The sequence below is a fragment of the Cebus imitator genome, unplaced genomic scaffold (assembly GCF_001604975.1).
Source record: "Cebus imitator isolate Cc_AM_T3 unplaced genomic scaffold, Cebus_imitator-1.0 Scaffold13, whole genome shotgun sequence".
Lineage (NCBI taxonomy): Eukaryota > Metazoa > Chordata > Mammalia > Primates > Cebidae > Cebus > Cebus imitator.
The window spans coordinates 772,599-789,648 of record NW_016107328.1 but is presented as its reverse complement, the minus strand read 5'-3'; the positions used below and the strand labels follow the sequence as shown (position 1 = coordinate 789,648).

At 42.1% G+C, this 17,050-nt stretch overlaps 1 pseudogene; it reads right to left on the bottom strand.

Annotated features, from left to right (window-relative positions):
- Nucleotides 1-344: 344 nt before the first annotated feature.
- Nucleotides 345-491, bottom strand: LOC119467369 (annotated as a pseudogene).
- Between the last annotated feature and the right edge of the window lie 16,559 nt (nt 492-17,050).

Sequence of the window (17,050 nt, the reverse complement as noted above, 5' to 3'; positions counted from 1 at the left end):
CTCAAATCTAAATGTGTGACTCAAAGTTCACTGTTCCTTTGACTATAGTAAAGACAGCAGGTATGTGTCATGCATGACCTTACTTGCTCTCCCATGTCTATGTAGGCATCACTAATCACTCAAGGGTGTTTATTCTGCTAAATTGTGACATTGGCTAGTAATCCTTCTTAACTCAGTGCTCTACCAATCACTTGAGGCTCAAAATAACATCTTACCATCTTGACATTCTACTATGTTGCCTGTCCGGAGGCTGAATGAATCCCACAATAGAAAGATTACTTCTCCTTTGATCTGAGGATTTTAAAACATAAGGAATATTCTCCATTCACTACTCATTTATTTGTTTTTTAATTAAAAATAGCTATGAATTATGAGGTCAAGTTCCTCACATTTGGGGAAATCATAGCAGTCACATCTGGAGTGCAATGGATGAGTCTTGCCCAGGGAAAACCGCCTTCGTGATCAGAGTATCTCCCCTGCCAGGTGAGTATTATTCAGTCAATTCTAAGCTGCACATCTGCCAATTTCCATGCACATTTTAACATTTCTGACTTGGGGATGTGTCTTGCAGTCAATGTGGTGTTTTTTTTCCCCTCTTCTGAGCAATCTCTTTTGAATTGATGGTACACTGTTCCGTTGACAGCATCTTAGAATGGACAAAATATATCCATCCATGTATTTATGTATGTATTTGCGAAGTAAGTATTTGTACATCGCTGCTGGGTACGAAGCAGTTAGCCCACATTAATGAACATGGCCCAGACTCAGTGTTCGAAGATAGGGTTTCTCAACCTAGGCATAATTGAGACTTGGGGCTAGATAATAATGTTTTTTGGTGGGGCACTGTCCAGTGCATTTTAGGATGTTTAGCAGAATCCCTGGTCTACACGTACTGTTGCCATGGGCACCTTCACCCCAATTATGACAACTAAAATGTCCCAGACATTGCCAACCCCTGGGTGGGGGGGGCAGAGGGAGGAGTGAGGAATCATCGCCAGGTGAGAACCGCTGCTCTAGAAGGTAGCTTTTTGTCTCTGTCTTATATCACTCATCCACGGAGTAGAGATTTTACTATATATGAGTCAAAGCAACTTTATTTTTTACCCATGTACCTTGGGGATTGAATGATACCTACATTTTTAGGGTACTTGGTATGCATTGGAAACAGGATTATGTCCTTAACTCGTTGAATTCAGATAATGAAATGCAGAGTGTCAGGAGGGATTATAGGTGGCCTCCAGCAGCCCCTGTCTGAATTTAAACTCCTGGCTTGTGACTGCTAGCTGTTTGTTACCACAGGTAAGGCACTATCCTCCCTATGCCTCAGTTTCTCCATCTGTAAAATGGAAGTGCTATAAGAACTATACAATGAAAACATTAAAATATGTAGAACCATGTAGGAGACATAAGAAATCTCATAAAGCACAGTTATTATTCTTAAAATCAATGATATTGGCATCATTATTTCACTTATCAAATGAGGACATCGAAATCAGAGAAGTAAAGAAAATTGTCCAAGTTCGTGCAAGCAGCTGAGTGGCAGAGCTGAGATTCAAACACTGTTATGACTGATTTCAAAGCTGATGGTAAAACTCAGGAGCATGTAGCTCTCCTGGGCAGGGCTCTGGCATCAGCAGGCAGCTGGAGTCTAGGCTAGGCTAGGCTTGTGCACACTGTCGTATTCTATCAGGGTCGCTGAGGGTCGCGGGTTAGAACACCCGGGGCGGCCCTGTGAAGCAAGGTAATGGAAAAACACCATGGACTGTGACAAAAGTAAATGAGAAGCACACAGAAAGAAAGGTGGAAAATAACAGATGGGAACCAATATAGGAGACGCGTACTGGCACGGAGCCGGGGCTTAGCAGGTGACTGAGGTCAACATTTCTTATCACAGGCTTCTTTGTGCACTAGTTTGAGCCCTGCATGGCCTGAGCGTTTGGAGAGTGCTGCTGGTGTTCGCTTCTCTCTGGTTGTGGCTCTCCTTCCTTTGGCTGTGCTATGCTTTGTCACTTACAGGTTCATCGCTCTTGCCTCCATGAAGATGGCCCTGTCCTGGGCTTGGAGCCATTTACTGCTGGGGCCATGCCCTATTGTCTCCAAGTCTCCAGAATGGAGTGCCTTGTGATGCTTGATTATTACTTACTTGATAGAGAAACACATGATGGCATTTTATTCCAATGGAAATCGTCTGACTCAAAGTCTCATTTCATAGTGAGGAAACTGAGGCAAATGAGTAAGGCACTTGAGCCTGGTTAGTGACCAGGGAGTCTGGGTCATCTGGCACAGACTCTCCTACTCTTTCCATAGCTATTCACACAGATTATAAATATATATAATGTGTGATGCACACATTCATTCATTCATTCATTCATCTAATGAAGTTATTGATCCTTGGCACATACCAAACATCTGCTGAAATTCTTGACCCCATGTTGTCTGAACCACTCAGTTTGGCACTGGAGGCAGCTGTCCTGTGTTATTCATTCCTTCAGGAGATGTGCATTGGGTACTTGCTCTGGTCTAGGCAGAGATTAGTTGCTGAGGATCTGTGGAGAATCTAGACTTGGTTCTGACCTCAAGAAGTTCCAGTTCAATTCTTAAGACAGACTGGATGGTAGTTATTTTATCTGACAGTCACTAAAATTTACACAAGGCAGAGTGTGGCGATTGCCTGTTGATTGCCTTTTGGATGTGCATCATGTTTCTTCAAGAAGATGGCAAGTGCTTTACCGGTGAGGAATTCATCTTTTGCCCTTTTCATGTGCTGTATTAATGGCTGTTTAAGGCATAGAACATCATACCTTGGTCAGGCCCAACTGATATCCCTACTAGGAACTCACCTGGGAGCTGAAGAAGGAAAGTGAATGGACTCAGGGTATGGTGTGGCCCCTGGTGAGGGATGAAACTGACCAGATATTCAAATAGGTCTCAAGGAGTTTGGGGACCTCAGCTTGACCTCGGCTGAGTTTCACATCTGAAAGGTCCCAGGATGTCTGGAGGTATCAGTTAGCATGTTGGTTTCTTATTAATGCATAACAAACTTTTCCCAAACTCAAATTCTTAAGGCATTAATTGCTGTTAAATGGGTTTAGAGGTCAGTCTGCTTTTCTTCTGTTCTCTGCTGGGGTCAAGCATGTATCTGCAATCAGCTGTGGCTCATGTCAGCAGCTCTGTTAATGCTGTGTGGGCCGGCTCATAGGGATCAGCTGGCTGTGGGCTGGGCTTGGGTAGCCTTGGCTTGTATAGGGCTCTCCTTCCCACATGATCTCTCCTCCCACCAGGCTGGCCTTTTGAGGTCTGGCTCGGAATTGTCACAGGTTACTTTTGCTGCCTTCCATTGGCAAAGCAAGTTATAAGCCCAGCCCAGAATTGAGAAATGGGAAATAGATTCCACCTCTTCATAGTAGGAACTGCAAAGTTTCATCGTAGAGGGTGTAGACACAGGGAGAGTGGAGGGTTAGGGTGATTGTACAATCATTCGACCATAGGGACAGAGTAAGACAAGTCTTCTGGAAGATTCCTTATCTGAGAAACTCCCTTACGTTTCTGCAGGTTTCTAGAAGCTGGGAGCATAAGCCTTAGGATTTGACCCCTGTGAGAAGATGCCAGTCAGGAGCCTCACAATTACACCAGCCTACGTAAACGTGCTGGGCTGCAGGACATAGCTCTAATTCTTATTAGAATTCAAGCAGGGCAGAAAGCCATCACAATAATCTATTTTATCCCCTGGTTGGATGTGGCTGGATTTGTAGGGGCTGCAGCCATGCAGGCTGTCCAGACCTACATCCTGCACGGTGAACTAAGGCAGCATGGTAACTCTTCTCCCAGTGGTAATGATAAGGTACTTCTTGCTGTGCTTAGATGGATTCAGGGAGTGGTTGCAGCTGAAATTACATCTAAACTAGCTCTGTACCTAGTGCTGAGCAGACTTGGGTAAAGGAGTATCCCATGGGGGTTAAGGTGTCTGTTAAGTGGAAATAGACAGGTGAATCCTAGCTCCCTCCTATGCTAGTTGTTGATCTTGGGTAGGTGCCTTCACCTCTTTACACCTCACTTTAGTGAGACTTAAATGAAAAACACACATAAATGTTTTGGGAGTTAAGGTGTCTGTCAAGTGGAAATAGACAGGTGAATCCTAGCTCCCTCAAAGGCTAGCTGTTAACCTCGGGTAGGTGCCTTCACCCCTCTGCACCTCACAATACTGAGACTTAAATGAAACAACACACATAAATGTCTTGTGCAGTGTTTAGCAAAAGTAAGCATCCACAAAATATGATTTCATTTAAAAACACTTTAGCTTTTGAGTGTTTAATGACTCTGGCATCAAAATGTTGTTTTAAAATCAGCTGTAGCTTTAGAGAAAGATAAACCAACATGAAAGACTAACTCTACTACCTGATTCTGATTTGTGTAAATGAGGTTAGCATTTAATTTTAGACTTTGGAGTAATAACTATGTTCCCATTCTAACTTAATCTTGCTTAATGCACATGGTCTTTGTGGGATTGAATTCACTGAGCCCCCAGCAGGTCTAAGGGGCTTGTTTAACCTTTTCTCTGGCCACAGTGATTAGTGCAGAGTTGTGCATGTGCCCCAAACTGGGCCAATCAGATTTCTTGCAGAGTTTGCCAGCGCAATCAAGAAAAGCACCTTCCCTTTCTGTGGTCTCATGGGCTGTAAGGACCACATAGATAAAGAGCTGCTGGGGCCAATCTTGACACTCTGGGGATGGAGACTGAGAATAAAGTTAGGCAGAGGTGATGCAAAGCTGCGAGATTAAGAATGATCAAACCTTGATGCAATGGTTGAACCCCAGGACCTAGCTTTTCATGAGGTTAAAGCTACCCTTGGACTTCCTAATTATGTGGACTATTTTTATTTTTTGGTTTAAGTTTGAATTGTTTTTCTATCTATTGCAACTAAATGATCCTAAATAATATGTCATGTAACTTCTTTGAGTCTCAATGTTCTCATCCTTAAAATATGAGAAACTGACACCCATTTCTTAAGGTTGTTTGTGGATTAAGAGTCTTTTTTTCTAGGGCTAGCAGAGTGCCCAGGACTGGAAAGGCTGGCCAGATTAATGAGGGCCTGGGATGCCATGTGAGTTGGTCTGGACTCTTTCATCACCAGTGCAATGCTATGGAAGTCTTTTTCTCTTGTTGGCAGTCGTAAATCCTCCAGTTTCTGTGACCCAGTGGTGGCTGAGAAAGGCCAAATATTTGCCTATGTCAAGAGGAAGAAATAAAGCAAAGGAATGAGCCGTAAGGAGAGAAAATGGAATGAACAGCCCCTTTAGGTTACCAAGGTGGCTGTAATTCCTTGCTCTTTCTCTACATGCTTCTTGTTTATTAAACATTCATACTGACTTGAGTTTCTCGGGACTCTCAGTATCAGATGGCAATAAATTACGGTAACTGAATCGCCTGCTTTTATTTGCTGAGTGGCCATTTGAGGGCTCATAGTACTTAAAGAAATTCTCTACTCAGGCTTGCTCTCTGTAAAGTCCACTGCCAAACACATAGCCACAATTTGTCCAGATACACATTTGTGTTCGGAGGTAGGAGAGTTCAGCAGATTCTTGTTTTTTTGTGTGTGTATTTCCAATGCTTAATTTTCATCTGACCTTATTTGAACAAGTATTTGATGAGTATCTATTATGTGCCAGGCATGGTGTTCAGCACTGGAAAAAGAAAGATGAGTAACTATGGATGGCTCAGACCTTCTAAGGCATTTAAAATAGAGTCAAGTAGGAGAGATAGTGGCTAGAAACTTTTTATAAAATTTATATTAAGAATGGTGACCACTTGTTGAGCATCCACTGTGGGGCAGACACTCCACTAGGCACTGCATGTGTTATCTCATGAAATTCTCACTGTCACTGTGAAAATTCATATTCCCCTTGCATATATGCGAAAATTTAGGCTCAGAAGAATTGAGCTCATCTGTACAAAATGGTGCAGAAACTCCAAGTTTCTTTCAATCTGTATTTTTCCTTCTTCTTCTTCTGTTATCTTCACTGATCATTAGAGAAATGCAAATCAAAACCACACTGAGATACCATCTCACGTCAGTTAGAATGGCGATCATTAAAAAATCAGGAGACAACAGATGCTGGAGAGGATGTGGAGAATAAGGACACTTTTACACTGTTGGTATGAGTGTAAATTAGTTCAACCATTGTGGAAGACAATGTGGCAATTCCTCAAGGACCTAGAAATAGAAATTCCATTTGACCCAGCAATCCCATTACTGGATATATACCCAAAGGATTATAAATTATTCTATTATGAAGACACATGCACACGTACGTTCATTGTGGCACTGTTTGCAATAGCAAAGACCTGAAGCCAACTCAAATGTCCATCAGTGATAGACTGGACAAAGAAAATATGGCACATATGCATCATGGAATACTATGCAGCCATAAAAAAGGGTGAGTTCATGTCCTTTTTAGAGACATGGATGGAAACCATCATTCTCAGCAAACTGACACAAAAATAGAAAACCAAACACTGCATGTTCTCACTCATAGGCGGGTGTTGAACAATGAGAACACATGGACACAGGGAGGGGAACATCACACACTGGCGTCTGTTAGGGGGTTGGGGACTAGGAGAGGGATAGCAGGGGTGGGGAGGTTAGGGAGGGATAACATTGGAAGAAATGCCTGATGTAGCAAACCACCATGGCGTGTGTGTACCTATGCAATAATCCTGCATGATCTGCACCTTTACCCCAGAACTTAAAGTACAATTAAAAAAAAATGGCTGAGATTTATAAGGGGAGAGGCTCTGTGAAAGGAGATAACTTGCCTCAGAGAAACATCTTTTTCATGTTCTCTACTTTCACCTTCTTGCCTGGACAAGGATGTGATAGATGGAGTATCTCCAGACGTCTTAGTCCAGGAGGTGAGCTTCAGAATGGAAATCATGGGCAAAGAGTAATGGAGCAGAATGATAGAAAAGTCTGAGCCCTTTACTACCATGGAGTCACCAGCAGAGCCCTGGATTGCCTACCCTAGACTTGTTTTAGTGAGAGAAAATTACCATTATCTCATTTACTGCACAATTTAGGTTTTTTGTTCCACACAGCCAAGTTACAGCTAGTCAAGTCTCATAGCTAGTAAGTAACAGAGCTGGGATTCGAAATGAGGGCTTTCTTAGTTTAAAGCACATTTCATTCACCACTGTGCTGTTCATTCACCTGGAAAACATCCATGCATGTGCCTTTGCATGCTCTCCACTGTGCTAGGTACTAAAGATACTAAGATGAATAAAACCATATGACAGTTTAGTTCTGACATACACTAGAGGCATGTAAGAGAGAGAATAACTACCTACCTTGGTGGCAAAAGTAATTGTAAAGTGGGCAACATCAGCAGAATTTTTTTTTTTTTTGAGACAGAGTTTCAATCTTGTTGCCCATGCTGGGGTGCAGTGGTGCAATCTTGGCCCACTGCAACCTCCACCTTCCGGATTCAAGTGGTTCTCCTGCCTCAGCCTCCTGAGTAGCTGAGATTACAGACACCCACCAACATGTCCAGCTAATTTTTTGTACTTTTAGTAGAGACAGGGTTTCACCATGTTGGCCAGATGTTCTCAAACTGTTGACCTCAGGTGATCCACCCGCCTTAGCTTCTCAGAATGCAGGGATTACAGGTGTGAGTCACCGAGCTCGGTCAGAAATTTTTAATATTTGGATTTACTATTAAAATGGAAAGGGATATTGTATTCAAAACAGCTAGATGACTCGGGGTTATGTTGAGGATTGAGAGAAAGCGGAACTTTCTAACAATTACGGCTGTTTCTTGATAGTTGACTTTTAAATAGCTTTGTAAGGGTATTGGCCTTTGCCATGTAACAAGCCATTCCATAATATAAAGATGTAAATAAACATTTTGTTTGCTTATAATTCTATAGGTCAGCAACTGGAGTTGGGCTTAGCTGAGCAGTTCTGATCTTGCCAGAATCTCCAAGTTCTCAATGATGGGATAAGAAGCTTGGTATCATTCCAGTGATGTGGTATTCCCTGAAAATCCTTGCATTAGAAACATAGTTTATCATTATATTTTCTTGTTAATTAGCTCCAATTTCTTATTAATTTTCTCTGTTTTCTCATTGATCTATAACAAGTATTTGTCATAACATACATAGGCCAGTGATTACAAATTATTGGGGAAGGAGAGAGATTCTGAATGGTGGAGTGATGGAAGAGGCATTCTGTAATGTATTAAAGTTTAAATAATGACTCAACATTTTTACCCAAAATGCATATCTTCACTGATGGTCTCCTCAAGTCTTAAAATAAACGGTTGTATTTATGTATAAAATACTATTATCATTGCTCTTAAAGTTGCTGATATGTTATGAAACGATTGATGAACTTGAAGAATCTTGTAACACAGAAAGCACAGAAGGGATTGGTATGACCCCAGAAATATCAATCAGGGGAGCTGCCATAGTACACGAATTGTGTCTCTCAAGGCCGACTTCCAGCTGTTCCATGAGAGACAACCATTCTCCTTCTCCACCCATTGAACCCTCAGGTATCTAGTCACCACCACAAACAAGATCCTCTGGGATATTGCTGAAGGCATGAGGGAGGCCAAAAGTGGGAGGAGAGGGCCTGGGAGAACATGGGCACAAACAGCTGTGTGAGATGAAGCCACAATTGAAAGGCGGACGAGGCTTTGAGAGCGTGATCTTCAGGACAGAAGTGGGGTATCAAGTAGGCATTTGGTTCAAGAGAACAAAAATTTGGGCTGTGCTTCTTGGCTTCTTATGTTCAGAGCCAATGGTGAGTATATGGGGGGGGGTGCATGGTGTGGGGCAGGGGTCCCCAATCCCCCTCCCCAACCCCTAGACTGTGGGCCCATACCAGTCTGTGGCCTGTTAGGAGCCAGGCTACATAGCAGGAGCACTGTCACGATCAGCACCTCCTGTCAGATCAGCGGCGGCACTAATTTCTCATAGGAGTGTGGACCCTATTGTGAACTGTGCACTTGAGTGGTCTAGGTTGAGCAGTCCTTATGAAAATCTAATGCCTGATGATCTGAGGTGGAATAGTTTCATCCCCAAACCATCCCCCACCACCATCCACCATCCGTGGAAAATTGTCTCCCAGGAAACTGGTCCCTGGTGCCAAAAAGGTTGGGAACTGCTGCTGTGGGGGAAGCAGGTTTGTGGAAATTCCAGGCAGAGGAAATAGCAGACTTAAAGTGAAGCACTAAAGAAGTCCAATGTCACTAGGGAAAAGAGTGAAAAGTGAGGGGCCCCAGGTCTCTAATCTCTGCAAAACCCAGAGTGACGCCAAGGTCCAGTACTTCCTCCCCCCTTAGAAGGCTCTGTCTTATAGACTGTGTCATTCTCTTGGCACTACTAGACTTGATAATCTGTCAGGATTTTACATTCTTATAGGTTTGCTGAGACAGTGTCCATGAATAGATAAGGAGAGTATCACTGTTATTCCTCATTTCCAGTGAAGAAAGTGAAACTTGGAAGTGCAGGAGTCTTGGTAAAGGTGGCTAAGTAGGTAAGGGGAGGAACTAGAACCTGAACTGATGTTTTTCCTTTTACCCGTATGGCTCATTAGGCTCATGTGTGTGCATTTACATAAGCCCAAATCTGCTTAGATCTTGCAATCTCTGTCTTGCAATCTCTGATTCTGCAAATATATATTAAATGCCTAAAGTGTATCTCACAGGGGATACAGTCCTGAGAAAGAAAATGTCTCTACTGTCATGGAGCTACCCTTCCAGTCACAGAGAAAAATGATGGCCAAGTCATCAAACAAGCAGAACGTTGTTTTAAATGGTGCTAAGTGCAAGGAAAAAACAGAAAACAAGATGGGGTGGGGGGGGGCAGGGACAGTGAGGATTGTGTGGGATTTCAGGAGGGTGGTCAAGGAGGGCATCTTTGGGGAGGTGACATGGGAGCAGGCTCTTATTGCCTCTCTCTTCATTGCCTTGTCTGGTGGCAGGTCCAAAGCGTGCAGGGGCTGAAAATTCTGCAATTATGGTGGGTGTCTTTTAGAAAAATTACACAGAACTGTGAAGAGAAAATTCAATTTAAAATGAATATTTGTTTAGGATGAGAAAAGAAATAACAAATTCTATAAATTGAAAATCTATGACCAGGTGCAGTGTCTCACCCCTGTAATCCCAGCACTTTGCGAGGCTGAGGCGGGTGGATCATAAAGTCAAGAGTTCAAGGCCAGCCTGGCCAACATGGTCAAAACCCGTCTCTATTAAAAATACTAAAATTAGCCATGCGCAGTGGCATGCATCTGTAATCCCAGCTACTTAGGAGGCTGAGGCAGGAGAATTGCTTGAACCCAGGAGATGGATATTGTGCTGAGCCAAGATTGCACCTTTGCACTCCAGCCTGGGTGACACAGCAAGACTCCATTAAAAAAAAAAAATCTACAAAATCCAAAATAATCTCACCAAATCTGGAAAAATAGCTTAATTTTTAAAAATTAACTTTCAGGCACCCCTCTATGACATGTTTTCCCTAAGGTGTTACGTGCATTCTCATCTGTTGCCTTGCCACATGTCAAGTTTATAATAATTTCTGGTGAGAGAAGAGAGAGTGGAGTCAGTCTTTTTTCTAGCATGGTGGATTAAGCTAGCTTTGACTGATAGATAAGGAAAGTTATTTTCAGGACCCCAAGGCATTGTTGATTATGTTATGCAAAATTTTATCAACTTGGGGAAAACACTATCATATTTTTTATGTATATGAACTATCAGATTTAAGTTTTCTCGTATAATGACAAAATATTAAATCAGCTTTGAATTACTGATGCTCATTACTTGCTTGTCAATAATGTTCTCTTGTGGAAATGTATTTTGAGTTTTACAAGACCTCCATTGATGTCAGCATTTTGTTTCAAATCTGCCAGAAATTTGAATATCTTTCCAAAATGTTCACATGATTCACTCCTTTATGGACAATATGAGAACCTATGCATTATTTCTGTGAGGAGGATCACTCTTCCTTTTAATGAATTACCACATTTAGTGTGATCTGAATATTGGATTTGTTATAATTTGCTTCTAAATGTCAGGATAATTTCTATTGCTTTTTTTCACTCATATTTTAATTTTGTTTCCATTAATTTTTAATTGAATTTCTTCTCATCTCCTTAATGTATAAATTTAAAGATAATAAAATAATGTAGCCTTCACACACATCCAATTCAGGGACCTGTAATTTCTTATTTGTTTTATGGAAACATTCCAGAATACCTTCTCAAATTATAATTTAAATGGTATATTGAAGCTTTATCAACACTTTGAATAATTTCTTTTTTTTTTTTTACATTTTGTTTGTGCTCAGGTTTCTCCTCTGAGCTTTAAAAAAATGTATCAATATCCTTCAAACATTTTTAGCCCCACATGCAAGTCTTAAATAGCTTCATAATGGCCAAGGCATTTTATCACTCCTAAAAGCTTTAAAGAAAGATCCAAGTTGTCTCGTGTGATGTACAGATAATGACACATCTACAATTCAAACCTGAAAATAAAACATTTAATGTAGCAGAATACCAAAGTCATCAACAACTTCAGCACTGTGGATGCAGCTTTTACTACTGTAGGATTACACACTGTGCCACTTACAAATATTTTTAAAGAACACGTGGGGCCCTTTGTTCTCTGGAATAGCAGTGTTTTTGTGTGGCTGTCCATGAATGACATTCAAGAGCAGGCAGCAGCAGTAGTCCAAAGGTTTCACTCGTTGAATAAAGTCATAGATAAATAGTTGTCAGCAAAACAGTTAAAAATTTCTCATAGGGTTTTCTCAGGAGTAGCACACAATATTTTCCGCAGATCAGTGTTTGTTATATCCAATGCAGAATCTATAATAATGGAGTAGTATTTGGTGTCTGGTTCATTGGAGGTATCACTTAATGAAACAGTTTACAACCAAAACAGCACCAAGCCCTTAGTCTTCAGAGAGGCCAACCATGATCTCGGCAGTTTGGCCATTATCATTACTTTTAAACATCTGTTTCAGAAGCACCTTGAGTCCTTCTTATGTTCTGTTTGATTCTTTGTAAACATTACTGTGATTGCGATATTAGAAAAAGCAGTGGTTTTTAGTGGAACAGATATAAATGAAAATACTGTTCATTGTAACAGGTCATCACAAAAGATCACGGAACTGCTTCAAATTGATGAATTCTTCAAAGCGAAGCTGCTGTTGACCCTAGGGCCAGTTCTGTTGATTGTACAAATTGTGTTTTACTTTGCTCTTACTTTCATGTGTCTTCCGCTTTTGGTTTCTGTTTGAGAGTGTCCTGATTTTCACAATCTTTATTATCCCATCGGTTGTCATTTTATCTTTATTTTTTGGCCTAGTATGTTTTGTTTCCTTCTCTTTCTATGACTTTAGCCATTGGAGTTTTATGAGTTTTTGACATCCTGAAGATTCTTCCAGTCTTCGTTCATTGATGCATTTTTTTTTAGCTTCTCCTAAGATGCTTCCTTCACATCAAATTAAAATTTTGAGGTGATCAGTAACTCTGAAAATTTATACAGTTCATCTGAAAGTAAGGCATGCATAAGAGCAACTGAAATGCTTTGAAACATTGCCCCTACACTAGACCCCACTTTATCCATGTTTTGCTTTCTGTGGTTTCAGTTACCCGAGGTCAACCACGGTCTGAAAATATTAAATGGAAAATTCCATAAATAAATAATTCATAAGTTTTAAATTACTTGCTGTTCTGAGTAATATCATAAAATCTCACACTCTCCAGCTCTTTCCCACTTGGGACATGATTCACCCCTTTGTCCAGCATATCTATGATGTAGATGCTACCTGCCCATTAGCCACTTAGCAGCAGTCTTGGCTATCAGATTGACTGCTGCAGTCTCACAGTGCTTGTGTTCAAATAACCCTTATTTTACTTTTATTGCAGTATATTGTTATAATTGTTCTATTAGTTACTGTTGTTCATCTCTGCCTGTCCTTAATTTGTGAATTAAACCTTATTCTAAGTATGTATGTATAGGCAAAAGTGTAGTATACATGGGGTTTGGTTTCGGGCCTCTGCAGGGGGTCTTAGAACATAATCCCCAATAGAGAAGACGGGGACTGCTGTACTTTGTATTGTGCTACTTAATTGTGTAATCCAATTTTTCTTACTCCACATGTATTGACTTCCTGATAAATGTGTAGGAAATTATCAATTGTTTCTTCAGGCTGTTTTGCTGTGTTGCTGACAATTTTGTGTTGTCTTTCATCTGGAACGAGTGGGCTTCCTCAGGACAAAACGCATTGGATATGCTAGATGCAAACCAATAGGCTGGGATGTAGAGAAAATGTAACTTCTCCCATAGACATATTTTCTTTCTTCTATTCTGCCACAAATTTACACTCACAGGATCTGATAAATTCTATTTTGTGCAATTTCCATCATTAAAGAAAAACATGAAGAGTGCATTTATAATTGTACCTGCTGAGTTTTGAGCATGTTACTGACAGGAGAGAACTTCTGTTTTGACTGGAAATCAATGCAAACCAAACATAATTGTACACAGTTGATGACTGGAAGAATTTTCCACGAGTGGTGGGTGAGTTAACATTACTGTCTGAGCTCTGCCCTCTGTCAGATCAGTGGCACCATTAGATTCCCATAGAAGCACAAACCCTATTGTGAATTGTTCATGCAAAGGATCTAGGTTGCATGCTCCTTATGAGAATCTAGTGTCTGATGACCTGAGGTGGAACAGTTTCATTCCAAAACCATCCCCCCATCATCCTGTTTTGAAAAATATTGTCTTCCACAAAACTGGTCCCTGGTGCCAAAAAGTTTGAGGACTGCTGCAGTAAAGGACAGATTTATATGATGACGACTCTGCATCTTCATGTCTCTGGGGTGCAGGGTGAGTTGGCACACAGGGAGGGTAGAGACTTCTGGAAGCTCTTCCCATACCAGGATGGCTAGCTGTCAGGGTCCCCACCTTCAGGGGTCTGCCTGCAGATCCTGACTCAATGATGGATGACTAAGGTACACTGACACAGAAATATGCTTTGCCAGTTTGGCTAAGGGTCCATGTCTGCTTGCAGACTCCCTGCACAGTACTGTAAACAGTTCCAACTGCCAGTCCCCATCAGCCAGAGAGACTAGCATTTAGTTAGTAAAGTTGAATTGACAAAGCTTGAGTCAACACCACTAGAGGCTGAAGATTAAAGCACAGGTTCCAATGCCTAAAGCAAGCACCATTAATGGATAATATCCCTGGTCAACCCCCCTCCGAGAAGGCCATCTGGCTCAAAGGTTAGTTTTAAGACCACATGAGTAAATAGGTTAGTTGGTAAACTCCCCTACATACCCTAGCAATTTGCTTTACTTATTAACTAAATGTAAGGGGGATTTAGGCTGCCTTCAACCAAAACATCTACTGAAACTATGAAAAAACCCTTAGCCCTTCCAAAAGGGTCTGAGACCTTAGTCTTATAACTTTCTCTACTATTTTTCCTTTAATATTTTTGCTACTACCCTGAATGAATTCCCACATCTAGCAATAATTTAACTCTAAATGGCAGTGCCTTGGGACAAGCGTTGCCTGTCTCTTCATGGCAGGAATCAAGGGCAGTAGTGCAAGTCACTAGAGCCACTGTCCATGACTTCATGTCATAGCAGCACAAAAGCCTTTCCTAGGTGAGGAGCAGGTGGAGACGGGAGAGCTCCACCTAAACCCACTGCACTTGGGCCTCCAGCCCCTGTGTCTCTCCCTCCAGGAATCCAGGGCTGTGCAGCTTCTCCAGAAAGCTGTAAAGATGCAACCTCAGGAGGGAGGTGGCATGGAGGGTGGCCCTGATGCTCTGTGGCACCTGAGCTCTGTGCCCTGGTCATCATCCCTGCCCTCTCCATAAACACATCAGAATTTACTCATACTAGTGGTTGACTTGGCTGTTCCCCAAAATCCACAACCAGGTAGGGTGGCTCACACCCCAAAGAACAGTAGCTTACAGGATATGAAGAGTAGCATATCACAAAGAAACACTAGACAACAGACAAAGACAGCTTCTGAACCACAAACGCTGGTGGTGAGGAGTGAGAGTAAAATGAGCAAGATAGGCTGGGCACGGTGGCTCACGCCTATAATCCCAGCACTTTGGGAGGCCGAGGCAGGCAGATCACGAAGTCAAGAGATCGAGACCATCCTGGCCAACATGGTGAAACCCCGTCTCTACTACAAATACAAAAATTAGCTGGGCGTGGTGGCATATGCCTGTAGTCCCAGCTACTCGGGAGGCTGAGGCAGGAGAATTGCTTGAACCCAGGAGGCGGAGGTTGCAGGAGCCGAGATCATGCCACTGCACTCCAGCCTGGCACCTGGCAATGGAGAGAGACTCTGTCTCAAAAAAAAAAAATAATAATAAGCAAGACAAAAATACTTCAGGAGACAGGAGAAGCCATCAGTAATGGGAAGTAAGGAGTTAAAACTCATAACTAAAAGCCACATACTAAAGTAGAAATATTAAGTATAAATATCCATTGTGTTCTGAATTTAAGATTGCATCTCCTATAATCTCCTGGTTCTGATGTTCAAAGAATTGCATTGATAAGGAACGGGGAAGCCAAAAGTGTGCATGAGTGAAGCTCCAGGGCAAGGGGCCTGCAGCATGGGCAGCTCTGGCGTCAACACAGACCTGAGCTCTTTCGTTAAAACCCAGGACACTTTTCCTTCAGAAAATGGTAAAGTTCTTAAGCCAACTGAGGTCAAGTCCTGCAGTGTCTCCCCCAAGGCACTTCTGCAGCTCTTCCCATTTCCTGGCAGACAGATTGAGGCTAGATTGCTTAGGATAATGAGTTTCATCAAACACTGGGAAAACCAGTGAGGCTCATCATCCCTTCCATTTGAAAGTAAGAATTAAAAATAAGTTATATTCTTATTTTTAAGTTCACACGTGTAGAAGGTTATGGAGGGGCCTCAAATTGCTCCCATCCAGTAGGCACGCCCCTTGCCAATGTGATTTTCGACCTTCCTCCCACCCAGAAGTGAGTCAATATCTTCACTCCTTTGAATCTGGCCTGACCTTGTAACTTGCTTTGACCAACAGAGTGCAGTAGAAGGGATGTGGAGCAAGTTCCAGAGCATCCACCCATAAGGCCTCATGACATCTATCTTGCCCTTCTGGGGCTCTTCTTTGAGACCTCGAAGTGGCAAGAAGTTAGAATGAAAGACCAAATGGAGAGAGACCCAGGGATTGCAGCTGCCCCAGCTGCCCCTTCCTGCTTCGTTTGTACAGCCCTAGCGAATCCACAGCTGGCTGCAGCCACACACATGAGCCAATGAGACAACAAGAACCACACAATCAATTGATTAGTCCCCGTAACACATAACTCATCATTGCTTTAAGCCACTGTTTTAGAGAGGCTTGTTACACAGGAATTATCAGAACCACAACCATTATTGCTTCCTAATCCCATCTAAATATGGTGGGCTATAGATTACTGACCCCTTTGTTCAGATGATAAATTAAATCTCTGGCTGTTTATATGTAGTGTGGTGCAGTCATACCGGTGGGAAGCGGTGAGCTGGGCAGGATAGCTGCATGGGAGGTAAGGAGGAATGCAGACCAGCAGCTGGCCTGGGGGAGGAGGAGAGGGGTCGGGTGTGAGAGGATGCTGCCAGGTGATTGGCACCATGAGGCTTTGTCTTCCCCTTCCTTTCTTAATATCCAAGACATTTTCTTGGCATAGAGGCCTTGAAATGAGACAGATGAGGATTGGCTTTCTGTTTCTGCCCCTTAATTCCTGGCTGGAGGACCTTGATCAAATGACATAATTTCTCTGATGTCAGTCACTTCCTTTATAAAACGGCAGCCATAATATTTTTTCACTTGGTTTCCCATGATTTTATGGGATGAGGCTTTTTTTTTTTTTTTTTTTTTTTTTTTTTTGTGATTACACACCGTGCTTCACACATGGATGCCCAATAAATGGTTCTTTACTCTCTTTTTCCACCATCTTCCTTATACCTCTGTTTTCATTGCCTCTTCCAGAAAATGGGAAAACGGAGCCTAAGCTCA